A 12,958-nucleotide genomic window follows, 5' to 3' on the forward strand; every position below is an offset into this window, starting at 1 on the left:
TAGCGCGGTAGGGAACGCATCAGAGGACGAGTACTCATTTTTTTTTTTTTAGTATATTATTTTTATTTAAAAATCTATCTTTAAAAAGAGCACCATTACCAAATAGTTTTATGAGTAAATTGAAACAACCCTCAGAGAACCTTTGTCATTCACGGTATAGCAATCTTTCAATTCATAGAATATTATAGCATATATTATAATATTATAGCATAAAGAAATTAATTTAAAAACTCATTTTCAAAAGTTCAAATAACTTCCAAATCACACTTTTAAAGAATATGAACACACAGCTGTATGAGACTATATACATACACACAAACACAAATACAAATACTATAGGTCGTTTTTGCTAATAAACCGAGACTTTAAAAAAAGTAAATAGAATTCAGAAATACATTTAGAGAAGTGAATAAGGTTTGTCCTAGGGATATGAGTTTAGACAAAAATTAGAAAGTCTGCTTATTTGTTACACTATGTTAATAAATTAAGGTTAAAAAAAATCATATGACCAGATGAGTACTCATTTAACTACTACCTCATTATATTATGTAATGACAATCGTCATCATGATCTCCCTGTGAATAGCGTTTCTTCTCCAATGCCATCCACTCAGTCCCAGACACTTCTCATTTCGACCCCACTCCACGCTTTTGCTCAGCCCAGTAGGTATCCTTGTCTCCTCCCACCTAAAATGCCCTCACTCGGGCTTCCCTGGCGGCGCAGTGGTTGAGAATCTGCCTGCCAATGCAGGGGACACGGGTTCGAGCCCTGGTCTGGGAAGATCCCACGTGCCGCGGAGCAACTAGGCCCGTGAGCCACAACTACTGAGCCTGCGCGTCTGGAGCCTGTGCTCCGCAACAGGAGAGGCCGCGATAGTGAGAGGCCTGCGCACCGCGATGAAGAGTGGCCCCCGCTCGCCGCAACTAGAGAAAGCCCTCGCACAGAAACGAAGACCCAGCACAGCCAAAAATAAATAAATAAATAAAAATTTTAAAAGAAAATAAATAAATAAAATAAAATAAAATGCCCTCGCTCTTTCTCTACCCACCCTTTTCTACCCAACTCGTGTCACCTCTTCCATAAGGCATTCTCAAGCTGTAGAACCCATATGGATTCTCCATTCATTCATTTACCAACTCCATATTGAGCATCTACAAAGGACAAGGCACTATGAAAGGCCCTTAAGTTGCCACAGGGTAAAGACTGACCATATCCCTTTCCCAAAGCAGAATATTTTTATCCTGCCATGAACTTAAGGACCTTTTGGGCTAGTCATTTGCTCTTTGCTTCTGTAGATAGTACTCATTACAGATTGATCAAAATCCTGCCAAAAATAGACTCGGTAGTGAAACAGACCAACCCTGGGCCATTTTTGCTAACAGTTTTGTTGATGATGACCCAAGAAATTAATACAAATTTGAACTAATTCATAATGAATATCACTGGGAAATTATAATGGGGAGGTAAAGATTTATCTGCTACAATTCAGGTAGGCAAAACTGTAGATTTCTCTATTTCTTTGCAAGTGAACAAAAATTTCTTATTCATTTTCTGGTTATATTGAGAACCCAAGAGAGGATTTCATGGGAGACTTGATCTTGCTTGAAGGATATTTTTAAGCTTTGTTTTAGATAAATGTTTGATCTTTCTGGATATCTTCCTCTTACCCATTTTCATAGCCACGAGGACAGCTGGGGATAAAGCTGTGGTTGTCAAACTTTAGCAAGCACGAGAGTCAGCTGGAGAGCTTGTTCAAACCCAGAAGGCTGGGCCCCAGCTCCAGAGTGTCTGAATCCGTAGATGTGGGGTAGGACCCAAGAATGCATTTCTAATACATTCTCAGCTGCTGCTGTTGCTAGTCTGGAGACTGTGCTTTTCACCACTGCGTTAGAGGAAGCTTGTGCTTCTTCATGTGCATGGGAAGCTCAGGCTTCAGCTGCAATCTCTGGGTCCTCTCTGGTCTCTGCTGTGAGGAGGGAAGAGCAGGGAAGCGTGGCCTTGGCCCTGGACTCCTGAGCCAGTATCTGCTGGCACCCACTTCTGAGCTCTGTGCCACTGCCATTTGCCTCTACTCATAAGGACCCTCCCTCCGATGTCAACCCACCCCAACCCCTACACTGGACTTAATGAATCAGGAGTCCCAGGGCATTATGATTTAAGATCAGTGAAAAGTGTATCTATTTAGTGTTTTCAGATTGTACACATATCCATATAAACACATGGCAAAATAGCACAGGGCTTGACAAAACTAACCCAAGATTCAAATTTACGTTATAACACTTCTATCTACAAATTTGACTTGGGGAAATTAAACTCAGTAGATAAAGTAGCCATTTAAAAAATCACAATGGAACAAGCTATGATTAGTAAAATTTGATATGCATTATGCATAAAAAATGTGTGGTGAACCAAATCACTGTGAATGGATCTCAATGGAAATAGTTCAGAAAAGTAAAAATCAAAAGATTTTTACATAGGAAATGGTTTGTATTGCATAGAAAATGGATCACAGAATAAGCTGGCTTAAACGGCATTACCTCAAAAATATCTTCTGAACAAAAACTGAATGATATTGGTGTAATTCTGATTGAAATATTTTTTATTCATTAACATGGCGTTAAGAACAAGGGGGTTAAAAATGCCCTCTGTTCTCATGGAGCTTGCATTCTACAGGAGCAACAGACATTAAATGGATGACAGTGCAAATGACCACATGATCACAACTGGGATAAATGATTAGCCTGGGGGCATAGATAGTAAGTGGTGTGTGTGCACACATGCACACACACACACACACACATAAGAGGAGGACCTTTTCTGGTCTTGCATAGCACCAGTTGTCTATGGCATTCATTTTGACACAGAAAGTATGTTGCCGTGTATTGTTACAGAACCTTATAGTATATCAAGTGTCTCCTGAAGGATGAAGTATTCTACATTTGTCTTATATGACCCCAAAGTGCCTATTTAGCATAATACCGTACATACAATGGGGCCTTAATGTTTTTTGAAAGAATGAACTAATTAATGGCAGATTTTAGTTAATATGGACCATCTGCCACAATATACTTTAAGTACTTCACAACTTTCTCACAAACTGGTCACTCTTTCTCTCCCAGTTTTATAGATGAGAGACCCCAGACCCAGAGAAGGGCGCGTGGGCCGACCAGTGCATTAACAGACTGGCCGAGCCCCTCTACCTTCCAGCTCCGACACATGGATTCCCACCCCTCCCCCGCCTTGTTGCCCAGCCCTCAGCCAATCTGAGACAGAAGTGACCACGCACCCATCCAGCTGCCCGCCTCGCTCAGGTGACCCTTCTTCTGAGGGCTGTGGCCTCCAAGGGCCTCAGAGGCACTGTTACCACCATGATCAAAGGTGGGGTTGGGGAAAGAAGGCTCAGAGGGAAAAAAGCTCATGTTTGGCTGCTAATCACTGCCCTGCAGCTGAAACCTCTAAAGCTGGGTGAATTGGCACAGGAGAAGGCCTCATTTAATTAGGCTCTGAGAGGAAAATGCACCAGTAGCCCGAATGCGCCCAGAAGGCATCAGGGTATCCTGTGTGTCACCTGCAGGCCTGCCTGGGCAATGCCTGCCCAGATTAATGATGCTTACACCCACCATCTTCGCTGATTCCTTTTTCCTACCCCAAATCAGGCAAGCTGCTCACCCACAATAGCCCAGCGTCACCACATCACTTAATCCCCCAAACCTCCCTCACTCCCAGGCAGCAAGATCATCCCGTCAAATTACAAGTGACATCACAAAGAAGGAAGGCACAACCCCCCACCAAGTGACTGCTCTACAACTGGATTTGGTTTGAATTCACCAATGCAAGTCCCATGCCTGGCAACCAAGGAGCAGAACCTCATGGTGTGTCCTACTGCACCCCAGGGGGACATATTATGTAGCCCTTAGGGTTCAAGAGGATTAAAGTGACCTTCACTTTCATGGCTGAAAATTACTGGATTAATATCAGGTAGTTTAAGAAATATGTTCTGGTTGTAGCAGGGGGCAGGACGGCCACACACGTCCAAAGATAATTCAACACGAATGCCACTTGCTGAGAAGCCAGGAGAGAACCAGGCAACTCAGCATGAGGCTTTTGGGCCATAGGGTTTGTCCCCCACCCCATATAATACAATAGAGAGCAGAGAAAATGTCATTTCCAATTTAGATTAGCATAATCGCTTCTTTGACAGTTTGCTGCTCCCGTGACAGGGAATTCAACAACAACATACGCTTTGTATGCTAAACTTCATAAAATACAAGAAATAAAAGAAAAACTCTAACACATAAGACTTACCGTTTGTCAGATCCTGTTTAAAGCACTTTGTATACAGTATCTTATTTAATTGTCAGGAAAACTCCACGTGGGACTACTACCCCACTTCACAGATGAGAAAACGGAAGCTCAGAGAGGTTAAGGTACCTGCCCATGGCTATAAGAGTAGAGAGTGGTTGAGCTCAGGTAGTCTGGTGCCAGAGCTCACGTTTTCGACTCCGTCTCTGTACTCCAGCTCTCAGGGCGGCTCTACGTGCACGTGCGCGCGAGTGTTCGCACATGCGCATATGTGCCCTTTTCAGGCGAAGCGGTTTGCAGTGTTGATTCAGCAGAACCTCAAAGGGGCCTCTGAGCAAAAAAGGTTAAAATAGACATGCTTACACACATATACATAGATATGCATGTTACATATGCGTATATTACACACTCACACACACACACACATACATAAATGTGTGTGTGTATGTCTGAGTCTTTTTCAGTTGATCCCCGACCAGCTTCAAGCTTTGCTCTGTCTCCAGTACGCAGCTGAAGAACTTAGAGTAGCCAGCAGAGGGCGCCCAGAGTCACTATTTTTAAAGGTGCAAGTTTTTAGAAGCATCTTCCATTTCTGGAATTCAGAGAGAACAGAGGTCCACATTGCAGGCTAGACAGGAAAGGTAACTGTAGATAGACTTCAGAGAAGATACAGCCTTAACTCAGATTAAGAATTATCCAGTGTAGAAAGGATGTTTTTAGAAGAGAGAAAACAGAGAGGATGTGATCCTCTGCAGATAATATACCAATGCAAGTGTGTGTGTTGCATCAACTAGATGTTTCATGAGAAAATATACAACTCAGCTCCTTATGAAGGAAAAAAGATGGTCCTTGCCTAACTTGGGAAAGAGTTTCCTCCTAAATTAAGAAGAAAAACAATGAACTGTTTGCTTTATTTACTAAAATCACATGGTTATGCGAGAGAAGTGAAAAGGAATTAGGCTCTTAATTATTTCTATTGTCTTTCCACCCTAGTCAAATCAACCAAATGAATGCAACCTGACTACCTCTTCCTGCTGCCATCAGAAAGGTCCTATGTCTTGGAACTTTCTCCATTTAGGTGAGGGGGAATTTGGTATTCTGGTATTCATCACTGCCCATTTCTAGGAATACGTCAAAGATCAAGTCCATTACCACGAAGCTTTAATGTATATTGAGACTTCACAGAGTACTAATTATTATAACAGGATTGAGGTTGGGATTCTGGTGAAAGCCACCCCTGACAGAGACCAGAGCCCAGGAGGAGGAGAATGGCAGGGCCCTTGCTCAAGAGTATTCAATAGGTAACTCCTAGGAACCACGAAAAGTACCTGGAGGAGATTCTGTTGGACTGGATATCTGACAACAACTGACGGGGGTGAAAAAAATCACAGAACACCTGGTTGATGGGCATTTGATCAAACTCCTCTAGGAGTGTGGAGTGGAGCGGCCAGAGCTAAGTCTGTCTACACGCTGTGTCTGCAGACTTTTATCCCATTCCGAGGTTGGATGTGGAGGTAGGGCCATGTGAAGGCAGTGCTCTACTGCATTGCACCTGGTGGAGGGGATCTCACCATCACCTGACCCTCACTGCAGGTAAACAATCAGTAGCATGAAGTTCACTCATGCAGGATGTGTCCTGACAACATTGAGAGCTGAGCGGTTAACCAGTGAACAGTTGGTATGAAAAGCAGTTCTGGTCTCCTACACACTCGGCAGTCCACAGCTTTTGTTACCTTCTTAGAGTCAAAATGCTGAACTCAGTGGACCATGGGTCTGGCCCAAATGTATAAACCTTTTATTCATATGGACCATTCGGGTCTGTTTTTAAAACCTTTTGTTCCCTCAAACCATCTGAATTCCGCATTTCACTTTGCAATAGTAGACACAACTTATAAGTTGTCTATCCCTTCACTCTGTTGAAATCCTTTTATGTGCAAAACACCTGGATAGATACAGAGGGGGAAACAAAGGTAAACAGCACACAACTGCTACCTCTGAACAGCACACCTCCTGGCTCCATTTTATCTTGGAGTTAGTTTTGACAAGCAAGCTGGGCTGGAGGAGACTGGGTGCAATTTTGCCTTCTGTTAAGTTTTCAATAAACCAATGTCATGATTTTGTTTTCCTCCTGAATTCTACTTCCTCTTTCTTCTTTCTCTGTTCTTCTATTTTGTGTCTTCCCCATCAGTTTGTTAATGCTTCTCCCTTTGAAAAAATATATTTTAGGTCCCTTTTTCGGGCTCTTTGGTGACGGAGTTTGGCTTCCTGTGTTCTCATTCTTTCACTCACTGACTCAGAGTGGAGGCTGCTTTACTGGAACTTAGGAGAAACTTGAGGTTTGCTTTCAGTCCTGTGTTCTCCCTAGCAGAAACTGTTATTTCAAGGGAGAAGATCTGAATAGGCCAAGTTGAGAAAAGCAAGCAACAAGCCTAAAAACCGGTTTTCCTCACCAGCTGCCCTTGGGCTATATTCTGTAGAAAGGGAACAAGGCCATTTGGAGCTGCCCATTTGCTCCCCAAATATGTCTTCCGTGCCCAGCGTCTTATGGAGGCTTTGACATAAGTTAAGTCCCTCAAAGTAGGGCATGGGCAGGATTAACGAACTACAACTGTCTTTTACCTCAACCCAAGGTACGTTTCAACTTTCCCACTTTGTTCAACAGAGAATATTTAGCAAGCATCCATTCTGCCTGGAAGACAGGACAGATTAAAAATAACAAAATGTGTTCGGCAGTTCAACGTTTCCAGACCCGATATTCAGGTACCTCCTCATGATGAACTTCAGATCTAAGTTTAAAGTTCAACTCTAGGACTTCATCTTTCATTCTCTATTATAGTTTGGAAGATGCTTATTACCACAAAATTAATAATATTATCCCATCACTTTCATCTTTATTGTTTTAAGTGGAGGCAAACAAATTACCTTTGTCCATAGCAGCTAGGAGAGGAATATCTATTTTTAAATTGATCCCATTTTTTCATTCATAGAAACTGATAAACGACTAGAAGATGCCCAATCAAACCTCTGGGTAAGAAGTCAAAGATTGTGTGCATGTGTGATTAGGGAAATTGTACACCTAATGAAGACAACAGTGGGAAAAGAATGAACCACGATACTCATGATGACTCACTTTTCGGTAAAGTCCACACTGTTTGGAAAGCACATTTTCATCCCTGGTGTCAAAACCTCCAATGGCACATAGAAAAGTAAAAGATGCTGGTCCATGATGAGTTTATCTAGGGTTATTCTGGAAGCCCCTGTAGTATTTAATGGTGATGAAAATGCCTTTTATTTCTTCACCTTGTCTAGCAGACTCCTTGTCCAAAATAATAAGTAAAAAGGAAGGAAGGCCAACTAACGAGTAGTCAGCCCACAACTGGACTGGTTCCAGTCAAATCCAATAGAACCACATCAAGTTGCTGAAGAAATTTACCTGCTGACAACAGTGGCACAGCAGCAAAGCTCGAGCCTTTGTTTCACATTCCCCACTGTTACTAGGCTGTTATGGCCCAGATTTTGAGAAATTTAACCTGCATGCAAATGTGTGACAGGGCTTTCCTGGCAACCTGTAGTTCAACAAAGAATAGGAAATGAAAACCATCATTATCGCCACAAGGTTCCTCTTACACAAGTTTCCATAACTTAGAGAGGTACCTCTGCTAAGGACTCTGTCCTATTTTTCTCATCTATACTGCTCTGCACTACCTCAGAATGAGGAAGAAGGAGAAGTGCTTGTCCCAGGGGTGAAAGGTCTCAGGAATTGGCTGAGACTCCTTTCAAGGGCAAAGGGGTACCCCTCAGAGTGGGGCACGCTTCCTTTTGCCCAGTTGGAGCCCAGAAGTCACTGCCTTAAGGTGAATAATTTGCACACCAAATATATCAAAGTTAAAAAAAAAGAATACCATTTGATTTGGAGTTTCTCAAGTAACCTCAGCAGCACTTGAGACCGAGGACCACGACGTACAGCTGTGTGAGCTGTTCCCCACCCAAGGGTGTTTGGCAAAGGGGCTGAGTGCCAGCAACAATATGAGGAAGCACCTTTTCCTAATCCACCGAGATCCACTGTGTGGGCAAGTGTGCTGTGAAGAGCCACCCTGACCCCTTCTGCCTGATGGTAAAAACTCAGAACATGCCATTCCCTGTCTCAACGTTTCAAAGGCCTTCCCATCGCACTGAGAATCAACTTCAAGTCCACGTGGTAACATAATCTGTTCCCAAGACCTCTCCAACCTCAGCTGTCACACTCTTTCCTAACTTGCATTATTCCTGCCACACAGGCCTTCCTCCTGTTCCCGGAAGACCCCGGGCAGGTTCCTGCTTCAGGGCCTTTGCACTGGCTTTCCCCTCTGGTTTGTTCCTTCACTGCATTCGGCTGTCTGATCAAATGTCATCTCCTCAGGGAGGTCCTCCTTGACCACCTCGTTGAAATTCCACCTTGCCTCTTTTCTGTCTCTTATCCTGCCTTTCAAATAGAAGAGCACTCACTACTTGGAATTTTATATTTATTTGTTTATTATCTGTTTTCTCTCTAGAACAAAGGTTGACAAACTATAGCCTGAGGGCTAAATCACACTTGCTGTCTACTTTTGTAAATAAAATTTTATTAGGATACAGTCACTCTCACTCATTTACATATTGTCTTTGGCTGCTCTCACCCTACAACTGTAGAGTTGAGTGGTTGCAATAGAAACTGAATGGTTGGCAAAGCCAGAAAGATTTACTTACTATCTTGCCCTTTACAGAAGAAGTTTGTCAATCCTGCTCTGGAATGTAAGCCCCATGAGGACAGGCCTTTGTCTCTTTTGCTTACTCCTGTATCCCCATTCTCAAAATATTGCCTGATACTTGGTAGACACTTGGTAAATATTTATCAAATGATTGAACACATGGATGAATGAGTATCAAGATGTATCTAGAATATGCTTTTCTTCATTCAGCAATTGAGCGTCAACTTGTGACAGGATTCTATGCAGAGGATCCCACAATGGTGAGAAACCAACAAATTCAAGGCTCTGTGAAGAATATCACGTTACAAGTAAGTGCCAGGTGTCACAGGGCCATAAAGAAAGATACCCGACCAAGGCACCCAAGAACGGTGATTCCTTCAAGCAGTTCCACTCCTGGGTATATATTCAGAAAAAAATGAAAACACTAATTTGCAAAGACACATGCACCCCAATGTTCATAGCAGCACTATTTACAATAGCCAAGACATGGAAGCAACCCAGGTGCCCATCAACAGACGGATAGATAAAGAAGATGTGGTACATATACACAATGGAAAACTACCCATCCTTAATAAAGAGCAAAATTCTGCCATTTGTAGCAATGTGGATGGACCTAGAGAATATTATGTTTCGTGAAATAGGTCAGACAAAGACAAACATTGTATGATATCACTTACATGTGGAATCTAAAAAATAATACCAATGGTGGGACTTCCCTGGTGGTCCAGTGGGTAAGACTCCATGCTCCCAATGCAGGGGGCCTGGGTTCGATCCCTGGTCGGGGAACTAGATTCCGCATGCGTGCCACAGCTAAGAGTCCATATGCTGCAACTAAAGATCCCACATGCCGCAACAAAGATCCTGTGTGCCACAACCAGCACACAGCCAAAGACCCAGCACAGCCAAAATAAATAAATAAAAAATAAATAAGATAAATATTAAAAAATAAAATGAAATAAAAATAATACCAATGGTGTATATACAAAATGGAAACAGACTCACAGATATAGAAAACAAACTAGAGTAGGGGTCCCCAGCCCCCGGGCCGCAGACTGGTACCAGTCTGTGGCCTGTTAGGAACCACACAGCCAGAGGTGAGCAGCCGGCAGGCGAGCAAGCGAAGCGTCATCTGCCGCTCCCCATAGCTCCCCATCGCTCCCATTACCGCCTGAACCATCCCACCCCCGCACCCTTCCATGGAAAAACTGTCTTCCACGAAACCGGTCCCTGGTGCCAAAAAGTTTGGGGACCGCTGAACTAGAGGTTATCAAAGGGGAGAGGTAAGGGGGAAGGGGCAAGATACGGGTATGGGATTAAGAGTAACAAACTACTATGTATAAGATAGATAAGAAACAAGGATTTCTTGTATAGCATAGGGAATTACAGACGTTATCTTGTAATAACTTTTAATGGAGTATAATCTGTAAAAATATTGAATCCCTATGCTGTATACCCAAAACTAATACAATATTGTAAATCAAGTATACTTCAATTAAAAATAAAATATGGTGATCCTCATGGATGAGTTTCTCCAAGCCAAGAGAAGGGTGAAGGGAGTTGCAGGCAGAGTAGTACGTGCACTGGTCCAGAGGCAGGCAACCAGCCATGGTCATCTGGGTTGCAACAGGTTGTTTGATATGTGAGACTTGTTTGAAGGGGGTTTGAACAATTCTTCATGGGTCTGAATAATCACTCTCTTCGTCTTTCTGACTCTGACTCCCTTGGTTGTCATTTAAAATTTGGAGGAAAATAATGATTCTTCTCAAAAGCTTACCCCTTTTCTTCTGATATCTTCAGTCAAACCCAAAACACACTAAATGCATTTTCTAAAGGGATGTCTGGGATACGTTACAGCCAGGTTTCTCAACCTTGGCACTAGTGACATGTTGGACCAGATAATTCTTTGCGGTGGGGGCCGTCCTGTGCATTGTAGGAAGTTTAGCAGCATCTCTGGCCCTTACACACTACATGCCAGTAGCACTCCCCTAGTGTGACAACCAAAAATGTCTCCAGATGTCGCTACATGTCCCCTGGGGCCAATAGCACCCCATATTGATAACCACTGCATTAGTCAGTGCCAGCGAAACATGACGGGCAACTTGCAGATGAAATATGTTAATGATCTGCAAATGCTGGATAGAGGGGGCTTTTGAAAGCTGAGGGGCTCAGTCTCTGGAATAAAAACTTCCTGTCCCTTTTCATCTTCAGATGATCACCCCATCATGGTTATGACAAGTCACCATAGTTACAGAGTTATGACAAGTAGCCACAGAATTTGAAAAATTAACCTTAGCTACTTCTTCACTTGGTTACTCAAGTGCCATTTTTTCTAGGGGCTCATGGGGTCTTTGCTATAACAGTAAAATGCTAAGTTAAATATGCACTAGGACAATGGAACCCTAATCAGCAATAAAAAAAAGAATAAGCTGTTGATAAATGCAACAACATGGGTGAATCTCAACAGGAAAGAAGACAGTTTCAGAAGGTTAAATGCCATCTGATTCTATCTGTATGACTTTCTGGAAAAGGCAAAATAGATTAGTGGTAACAAGGAGTTGGAATGGGGGAGAGCGTGACTACAAAAGGACAGCATGAGAGTTTTGGGGGTGACAGACTGTTCTGTATCCTGATTGTGGCAGCAGTTACATGAGTCATTTAATGCATGAATTTAATACACGCATTAAAACTGCACACCCAAAAAAATCCCTTGATTTTACTAGATGTTAATTTTTTAAAATTTATTTATTTAATTTATTTATTTTTGGCTGCATTGGGTCTTCGTTGCTGCATGCAGGCTTTCTCTAGTTGTGGTAAGCAGGGGCTACTCTTCATTGTGGTGCGCGGGCTTCTCATTGCGGTGGCTTCTCTTGTTGTGGAGCACGGGCTCTAGGCGCGCAGACTCGGTAGTTGTGGCACGTGAGCTCAGCAGTTGTGGCTCGCAGGCTCTAGAGTGCAGGCTCAGTAGTTGCGACGCACAGGCTTAGTTGCTCCGCGGCATGTGGGATCCTCCCGGACCAGGGCTCGAACCCGTTGCCCCTGCATTGGCAGGTGGATTCTTAACCACTGAGCTGCCAGGGAATCCACTAGATGCTAATTTAAAAAACAAACAAAAAGGTAGTTCCTGAAGAATATTAAGGGCTTTTAATATTTACATGTCTTCTTCCAACCACAGTGAAGCATTTAAAGCCACGTTTTTAAAAGCGTAACAGGTATCGAGGCCTTGACTGCTGGTAATTACAGTGCTCAAGGGGAGAGGAGAAAGTCGATGTTCTGGAAGCAAAGGAAGAGCGTTAGCTTCCTTGCTTCGATTCCTCTTTCGCTTGCCACAGAACAAGGTGATCTTCACTTCCCAATCCAGGTTTACCAAATTTCACCCCAGAATTGGTTGAGCCTCTTTGGGCAGAAGAGAGAAAATGTTTTCAGTACTTGACATATATTTGAGCAGATTTACCACACACTTTGAGGACCGTACAGGTCAGAATGTTGCATGGATATGACATTCTGGGTAGGTAGAAAAGGCTCATCTAAGGGATAAAAGAGAGTCTAAAAGAGTGTGGGGCTAGCTTTCCAACACTCCAGGCAAGAGCAGGAACAGAGAGCACAATGGAATGACTTGATTTGAAAAGAGAACAGTATCCCGTGTTTTTATTCATATGAATAATATCACCAGATCCATGTGTATATGAAATAATCAGTACTTCTGGGAGATTTTTAACTCACCTGAAATATCTAGTCTGTTGGTCTATGATGATGGTGATGGGGCCCAGGGAGTACATGGGAAGGTAGTGGTGACATTTATCTAGGATCCTACTTCATAAGCATCCGGTTCAGGGTAAGAATATTTAGCATTCCTCCTTTTTTTGCGGGGACTGCACGCTGTGGTTTACACATACATGAAAGGGCTGTTCACAGGAAAATCCTGCTCATCT

The sequence above is a fragment of the Balaenoptera ricei genome, chromosome 3 (assembly GCF_028023285.1).
Source record: "Balaenoptera ricei isolate mBalRic1 chromosome 3, mBalRic1.hap2, whole genome shotgun sequence".
Classification (NCBI taxonomy): domain Eukaryota; kingdom Metazoa; phylum Chordata; class Mammalia; order Artiodactyla; family Balaenopteridae; genus Balaenoptera; species Balaenoptera ricei.